Source organism: Anas platyrhynchos, chromosome Z, assembly GCF_047663525.1.
Source record: "Anas platyrhynchos isolate ZD024472 breed Pekin duck chromosome Z, IASCAAS_PekinDuck_T2T, whole genome shotgun sequence".
NCBI classification, from domain to species: domain Eukaryota; kingdom Metazoa; phylum Chordata; class Aves; order Anseriformes; family Anatidae; genus Anas; species Anas platyrhynchos.
Genome location: NC_092621.1, coordinates 51,250,557 through 51,259,415, shown reverse-complemented (window position 1 = coordinate 51,259,415; position 8,859 = coordinate 51,250,557). Strand labels below are relative to the sequence as shown.

The window sequence follows — 8,859 nt, the reverse complement described above, 5'->3', positions numbered from 1 at the left end:
TTCTCCTTGCAACCGCCAATTTGGCAGGTTACATACTATCCTGGGTATTTATGGTTGCTTTTTTATATTTAAAGCGTATCAACCAACGCTGCAGAAGGTGTGCTAAGAGGAGTTTTAGGGGATAGGATTGCGTTTGTCCGTCCTTCTGGGGCTCTTCTGCAAGGCAGTACTTGCTTAGCTTGGCGAAACATTTTCCTTCCACGTCCGATTCACCTGAAACGTGTGGGAAACAGCCCAAATCCTCTCCCCACTTAATTTCGCGTGAGCACACGGCAGCGGAAGAGCCGTGATGTCCTTCCCCACCCGAGCGGTGCCGAGGCGGGGGCACGGGACGTCTGTCTGTCCGGGCAGGGCTTCGCCCCTCGAGCACTACAATCCACCCAGCTTTTACCAAACAGCCTCCCCGGGTAATTTTCAAGCCGCTCGAAAGGGACTGCACGGGGATTATTTGGGGAGGTGGTGCAGCCCTGCAGCGGCTGAGTGCCCGCCAGTCCCTCTGTCCGTCCGTCCGTCCGTCTTTCCGCTGGGGGGGAGGCGGGCCGGGCCGGGCCGGCGTTTGGGGCGGGCGGAGGGAAGGAGAGGAGGGAGGGAGAAAGAGAAGGGAGGGAGAGGAGGGAGGGAAGGAGGGGCAGCGCCCCGCCGGCCCCGCTGCTCACACCGACCGCCCCTCGCCCGGCGCAGCGGCGGCGGGGACCCGGCGGCGGCAGCCAGCGCCCGGTCGGACGGGGCAGGTGGGCACGGGGGGGGCTGCGGGACGGAGGGGTGAGGAGGGGTGAGGAGGGGGGCTGAAGGGTCCTGCGGTGACCACTGGTGTCCCCCCGTCCTTGCGGAGCAGCTGGCAGCAGCCCCGCGCGCATCCCGCTCCGCGTCGCTGAATTTTTTTGGGGGGGTCCGGCTCTCGTTGGCGGGGCTGCGGGTCTGGGGGTGTCGCTGCTGCCCCCCGAGCCCACGCTGCGGGGTAGGAGGCAGGTAGAAGCTCACCCCCTCCGCCGGCTTCGGGCGCGCTGGTTTGAGCGGTTTTATTTTGTTTTTCAAAGGTCACCATCGCTGTCGTGGAAAGCTTTCGGCAGTCCTGAACAGAGACTGAAAGTAGGGCGTACAGTGAGGGAGAGGGATGTTTGTGTGCGTATGTAAATAAGCATGACCTGCACATGGAAATGCACATCTGCCTAATAGCTTGACTTCGTTCCAGCAGACGTCTTTCTGCACAGGCTGCCTAGAAAAATTCGCACTTGTGTGGCATCCCGTACATATTTTGTTTTGGCTGCAGTCATAGAAGTGTAAATATTTCCTATTTTTTGTTTCAGCCAAGAAGGAGGCTCATATTGGAAATGTAGGTACAAATCAGTTAGGGAAAACGAAACACCCCAAAACAGCTGCTTTTCCTAGAATGAGCTGGGAATGTCGTTTTATTTGTAATCTTATAAATTACTTAAGTGTTGCTGCCAATCTCTGAGTGTTTTCGTGTAGTCAAAGCAGATGTGCAATTTCAGTATCCCTAAATGAGCTCTGAAGTTTTGCTTGGGTACCTAACTTCTGTTTAGACAGAGTTTAAAACCTCAACTTGGAATATGCCATCAGTACTGAAGGTGTCTGATGTTGTACTTTCTCAGGTTTGTAATTGAGATTTGGCAGCAGCAGATTAATATAATGACTATATGTAGGAAAAAATGATTTTACCCACCAGCTTGGAAAAAAGAAAAAGTCTGGAGAGTGACATTTTTTTTCCCAAGAAGATAAACTACAGACCCGTGTGGAAAACTCTTAGATGCTTTGACTGACCAGCATGTCTGTCGTGAGACTGAAACTGAAAGCTGGCTTCAGGCATCAGTTTCCCTGTCAACACCCCTAAATGGCATTTGTGCCCAATAACACAATAATGGGAGGAAAGCAGACATAATTAGCCATGTGTGTTCTTCTTGAAGTGTGTAAGTACGTGTGTGGGGAGGAGGGAGTATGCAACTCCAGAGAAAGAATTTAGGAAAAAACAGGCTGGGTGGGCAAATTATCAGTTGCTACTCTGTGGACCTCCAAGTAAAACAGTGTTAGAAAGCCTGTTTTTGTCTTCCATCTCCATTTCCACGGGACCTGGAGTTGAGGACCCTTATGGGTCCCTTCCAACTCAGGATATTCTGTGATTCCCTGATCTCGAGTCAGAAATGCTAGATGAGCAGGTGTGGTCTGGATTTTCCAATAGGTTGGACAAACAGTGTAATTTAGGTACAAGTTCCTAGTTGTTCATACAACTCATGTGGCTGCACAGCTTCAGAACATCAGACCTAATCTAGTAAAATGTAGTATTTCACTTCTCTTACAAAGGCAACTGCAATCACCATGTGCCGTTGTCATACAATCAAATTTAAATGCAGATCACTCCCACAAGAGGTAGATCAGTTGCATGATGCTAACACTGATTGTTAATAATGCTTTGGAGACAGTACGACTTTGCATTTGAGTTCTTTGGATGCTGAATTTGTTAGTGTTATAGATTTAAAGGAATCTCTGGTGGAAGCTGAGCAGCTCCCGGGACTGGCAGTGAATTTTCTATTTCTTCCTCACTGGTTCAAATCCACATTTTGGGGAAAAAAAAATAAATCACAACTGCTGGCTGCTCAGTGACCTATGGGGAGTGAGTTGGTTGTGTCTATTTAATTTTCCTGGAAATCGCCTATCATACTTGCACTGTTCTCCAGAGGCAGGACAGTGGACGCGTTTCAACCCTCCATAGGCAGCACCAGTAGACACAAACTGTGATGCCTTTGCCTCTGTTATGTGATTTTTCACCCCTTTTGTATACCATGACTGTTTAGCTGCTGTAGCTGAAATGTGCATAGCTAATGCCTACACTTCAAACACAATTAGAAGCCTGGAATTGTGTGGCAGGTATCCAGGGAGGGCAGAAGGTGGAGGAGGCAGGAGCCCAGGGGTGACAGTTTTGGCCTTGTGAGCCATTGGTGGCTTTCATAACCATGTTTTCCACAAAAGGATGTTCTACTAAATGGGGGTGTAGACCCAGGGAAGCAAAGGCACTTTAGCAAAAGCAGTTAGCTCAGCTGTGCAAAGAGCACAGGAACCACGCATTAACATACTTAAGTTTGATTAACATCTAACAGAGTTTGGAGTGGGCTTTTGACTGCAGCTGGTAAGTGTCCCTTAAATTTATATTCAAATTACTTGGCAGGAGTTTTGCACCATGTCTCTACATACCTTTTTGTTGTCTAGGCACTTTCACTTCTTCTCATTAGGGAAAGTAAGTGGCTTTTGAGGGGGAAAAAAAAAGATTCTCTTCACATGTGCTACAATTTTAGTCATAATTACAATAGCTTAATTCTTCTGTGGAGAATGCTGTAACATGGATGTGATATAGTTTGTTCATTTCTTTTTTTTTTTTTTCTTTTTTTTTTAAAGAACACAGAATACAGCAATAAAAATCCACAGTGAACCTTTTCTTAGGTGTGGGGTGGAATAGAGCAGTGGAATTACGGTAAAGGTTCTTACACCCATATTCCCGTTAGGTGGTGTCTTGCTTGATGAACGATGCCAGTGGCACTAGGTTTCACTATATGGTAGTTATGTTACCAACTGGCTGTCAGCAATACAATTTGGTTCTGATTTTTAATATTAAGAGATTGGTTTCAGAGTAATTGGTACTCATATTTCCCTTCAAAGATTTGAAACATGCACTAGAATCAATAGAATCATGAACTTAGATGAAAAAATAATGCAATGATATCTATGATTAGATTCTGTTTCTGGATATTCCAAATGTTTTTCTTATGAAAAGAGTAATGTATGATCTAAAGCCATCTGTCAGAAAAGTAGGAGGAGTATTCTGGGCAAGGATTGGCTTTACTAGAATAGCTTTATTGATTGTGTCAGCATTCTTGTTAATTAACCCATTCAAACTGTCTGGATTTTAATTGATGTTTTGCTTGTGTAAGGATTTGTGGTTCATTTCTTTGGATGTACACATTAGGTTTATATTAAAATGTAGACAGCCAGCTCTTAGTGTTTTATCTGTGTTTTGTATCTGATTGTCAGAGAAATTAGTCCACAGCCAGCAATGAGGCACTAATTCTGAGTCTTTTCAATATGCAAGACAATGAAAGAATATAGATTGGTAATCAGAAAGCATAACTTTAACTTTGACATTGACTTGCTGTGTGGCCTCAGAAAAGATGTTGATTTTTTTTTTTTCTGTGGCTGTAAAAGAACACTGCTCCTAACACTGCTACCAAATTATTTTTGTTGAAGAGATGCAAGTTAACATTTGCAAAGTTACTGGAATACAAAGACTTACTATAAAAGTATCTTATATTTAAAGTAGAAATACTAGCACTGCTAACAGCTGTAGGTTGTGCAGCTCTAGTAACAGGAGCTGTATAACAGCACAAAAACAAAAGCAAAAATGATCTTGCCTTTTATAGTCTAAAATCTAAGACAAAAGACAATAGAAAAAAAAAAAAGAAGGACAATGAAATCATAAAAACAGCTGTCAAGCCACAGTCATAGTATTGTCTAGAAAAATCATGAAAATATTTGAAGAGGTTAATGTAAGTTTTTTCAGGTACTAACAGTTCCTCCTAAGTGGGGGTCTTTAAACAGAAGATGGCACAAAACTGTTTCCCTGCAGAACTAGTGTATTACCAGTGAGGGCTGGTGCCACGGCCCTTCCAAAAAAGGGGTCAGCATCTTGTTGGATACAAGAAATGATGAGTATGGGAAGAGGCCATGAAAGGCACGAGTTATGAAAACAGGAAGCAATTCAGGAAGTGTTTCAGTGAAAGCTGACATGTTGTCACATAGAAATGGGGAAATATTCTTTGTAGCAGTCTTCTGAAGGTATATGAAAAAGTATTGATCAGATTTCCAATTCACCAAAAAAAAAAAAAAGCTGCACTGGTCAGAAAGGTGTCAGGCTGCACAAGAGCTTTGTGTGTGGATAGGAAGTTATAATTTGGACATTTGCAGGAAACATCCAGGAAAATTGAATTCAAAACATAGGAATATTTAGAGAGAGAACTATATCAAAGATGATTCATCAGATACTGGCCCAAATGGCTAAAAGGATGGTGTCCCACAGATACCGAGAAGGTTTTCAGAAGAGATGAGAGCACTCCAGCTTTAGTGGTAAAGAATTTCATTTGATGTCCCAAGAGGCAGTAAGTGAAATAGCTTGAGACTGTGTGTTGGCTCAGAGGAGTCATGAGCTTATGGAGATGCAGAAGGCAGAGTTGTCAGCCTGGTCTAGAGAAAACCAGCAGGGCTTTGTGGTGTCAATGAAGGTGTCCAGACATGAAGATGGGGGATCCTGACCTGTCCTGGTGGTGTTTTTCAGGGGCAGTGCTGGTCCAGGAGGGAACGCTTGAAACAATAACAGAGGATGCTGAGAGCAGGGAGGGCTGGTTGATGCACCTAAAGAAAGAAACATGAACAAGAGAGCAATAATGTGTGCTTAGGGTGACTGACACATCTGTGAGAAGTAGTAGGATAGAATATGAAACCTGGGTTTAGCAGCAGCTATGTTGCTTTAAGGGAGTATAACGGAAAGAAAAATGAACTGGGCAGGAAACAAATAAACAAGCTGGTAGTTTGTTGTTTTATGCACACTCCCATGTCTTTTGGAAAGAAGACATTGTTTTTTAAAGTTTTGCAAACATTGCAAGCACTATACTGTAAGTTTTGCTACACTTATCTCCTTCAGGGTTAGATCCCATAAGCCCTCTTCAAAGTGAGTAGTACTATATCCCATAAGCAACAGTATAAAACAAATATATGCAGTGCAAAATGTTTCAAAGAGACGGTGAAGACATGAGGATGTAGTTCTTAACATATTTCAGTCTTAGCCTTGTGAGAAGACTTTGTATTAATGAAAACAAAGACATCTGTTTAGAGTCTCAATGAGTTCAGCATGTGCACAGCATCTTTTGAAGTTTCTCTTACACTAAAATCTTGTTTATCTACTTTTCAGGACATTTTTTGTAACGGAGTCTGATTGGGTGCTCAGTAAATTTAAAGGATTAACATAACAAGTAATAATATTTTTACCTGCTAAGTTACTCATATTTATCTTGTAGAAATATTTTGATATAAATTTTATCTTGCAAGCATTTTTCTAAGGTACAGGAGAAAAATATTCAAGGTGGAGACGGAAAATTTCAAGTCAAATCTGTCTCAGGCTGTTATTTGGAACAAAATACTTGACTACCAAAAGAGCGTAGGTAAAGTCATGATGAGATCTTTAGCCATAGTCTGCAGTGTGTCTGGTGATGCTGTCCACTGACTGAGCTCGGCAGTCACACCACAGCTCTGCCACAGTGCTAGCCCAGGTTTTGGGAGCTCTCCCAGAGCTCCCCAGCTTCAGCTCAGACCATGTGTGGGGGCTTCACATGAGGAACCAGCGTGTGCTCGAGGAAGCCATATGCTGCAGTCTCGTTGTGACATGCAGTTAAGACGTGGTCATAATTCATATCTAAAGATCAGGGCTGCAGGGTGCATCTGCCTTGCATTATAGACCCAGACAGGAACAATGAGGTTGTTAGCTGGTGGAACAAAGGGGAGGAATTTGCAGCTGTGATGCTGTGCTTGTCTTCTCCTAAGCTGGATTTTAGGGGGATCCCACTAACATGGTGGTATACTGGTTACATCACATACTGCAAAGGTGAACTAGATTGATTTTTTTTTCTGTTTTCACTCAGTGTTGGCCTTATTCAGACCTTTTGTACCATAGCTGTCTGGTTTTTTTATTAAGCACTTGAGTTTAATTTTGATTCATGCATAATGATTTAGCTGATGGTTATTTTACATTACTTGCCCCTTTCTTTACGTAGAGAAGTTTTGGAATCAGTTGATTTGGATGACAGCTTTTGAATCCTTATGTTTAAAGTTTCCGAATTGCTAAACTGATTAACTGCAGGAGCGAAAGAGTCTTCATCACAGGGCTCTGCCAAAAAGAGCCCCCAAAGTGAACGTTTTGTGTGAAAGCATGCCTTGCAGTTTAAGCCTGGAGTGACAATAATTGTAACACAACACTGTTCATGTGACAGCCAGACAAAGAGGCCATTATGCATGGCTGGCTGGCATCAGATCCTCCGAAAGCCAATAGTCAAACTAAGCTTGGTAGCCCTGAGAATGTGAATACGCTAGAAGCAGTTGCATGTTAAAAAGAAGGAAAAGACATGTATGTGTCCATGTGTACACACGTAGGTGCGCCAAGGTCTAGTTAAACTGTACTACATAATAACATAACTGGTTTGTGTATTGTTTTTGGAAGTTGCTGTCAGGAATCAGCAATAAATAAATAAATAAATAAATAAAAATGTAATGTAGAACTGAGAACAGACATGGTGGAAATCAGAAAGAGTATGTCAAGAGACCGTGCAGATCTTTCAGTTACTTTTGCCCTGTGCTTCTATACAGTGCACTTTTAAGCATGCATAATTGAGTTATAATTTCCCCTAGAGTGTTTACAGAACTTAGAACCACACTGGTCTGTCAACACATACATGTTATGGTTACTAGAACTTATGCACAGATAATGGTCATGTGTGTTTGTGGGAAGCACTTCTTTGGTGACTTAAAATCCCTCTTGAAAGGGTTCAAGTTGATATATGAAGAAATGTCTTTAACAACTTGTGAACTGCAGCAATCTTGGCCCCCGAGGCAGCATACTTGCATCAGCCATTGTAAATGTACTTAAAAAATAGGATACAGCAGCTGGAGTGGAAAGCTCTTCAATTAGAAATGTATTTGTATAATACCAACTGTTTTGCCTTTGCAGCCCTGAGGGCTGGATTGTCTTCTCCAGCACACATGCGGTTGCACCCAATGCTGGCCAGAGCTGCTGGGGATCATGCCTGGCAGAGGTGCCTTGGCCTCATTCCTCACATACTGCCATGCGTTACCTTTTTTGTTTGAATTCTGACGGAAGACTATTCAACTTGCCCCTAAGCCCTCAGCTGAAGGGAAATGTGATTTACAGTGGTCTTTGCCTATTTGTTGCTATATTAGTACTAGTATAAAAACAGAGCACTATGAGGTCAGTACCTTTAATTTCCTGAAAAGTTCAAATATGTGTTTTTCATTTGTGACTATTATAATTTTGAATATAGAATTCAGAATAAAAAAATAATTCTGTATTCTGTGGTTGTGTTTTGTTTACACTGACACATAATTCTTACTCTGTTTACACTTTCCTAGTGAATATTTTACATTAGAAAAGCTTTTGAAGTGCTCAGAGAAAGAAAGCTTTTTTTTTTTTTTTTTTTATGTAACTACTAACGGAGTTGTATTAAATAATTCATCTTCCTATTTATTCAGTCCTCTGTCATAAGGCTTTTTAGTGGAGGGTTTTTGTCTATAGTTTTGGGAGAGGCTCTCACCAAAATTACTTATCCTTGTATTAAGAGTTCTGTGTCAGCAGAAGTAAGCTGGAGAGGGTTAGGCTGTATTTTGTGTTTGGGGTACAAATGATAAATCAAAAAGCATGGTATATTGATATTTGTATGTTAATAAGTGCCTAGAGAGCTGATTTTTGTTTCTTGCACTTGCACCAACAAAGGTCTGAGCTCTGCCCTGCTTCATCCAGCCTTTTGCCACCCTCACTTCCCACACACCAAAAACATCACTGTCAGGTGTTCTTGCAGGCTGTATATGGACTCAGCACAGATTATTTTTAATGACAAGTTGCTTGTGGTTGAAGGTCAAAAGTGGAGACCTTAATGACTTTATCTGAATTTTGTATGTCAATAAAAATCCCATCTAATTTTGACCTGACCCCTGGACAGTTTTTGGTGCTTGTTGCTTCTTTCTTGTACCTTTAGTACACATGAAGGATACCGAAGAGTTTTGTTGGGAAAA

The 8,859-nt window shown here is 42.4% G+C and overlaps 1 protein-coding gene across 4 annotated transcripts in view; it reads left to right on the top strand.

Annotated features, from left to right (window-relative positions):
* Positions 1-388: 388 nt before the first annotated feature.
* MEGF10 (multiple EGF like domains 10) overlaps positions 389-8,859 on the top strand; it is a 104,859-nt gene continuing 96,388 nt past the window's right edge. For 2 of the 4 annotated variants that reach the window (XM_038170736.2, XM_038170738.2), the window contains exon 1: positions 609-731. The gene's annotated coding sequence lies outside the window, so the exon portion shown is untranslated. Of the gene's footprint in view, positions 408-608; positions 732-3,031; positions 3,143-8,859 lie in introns of those variants that run through there. The other 2 variants (XM_072031127.1, XM_038170737.2) reach the window with 2 other exon arrangements.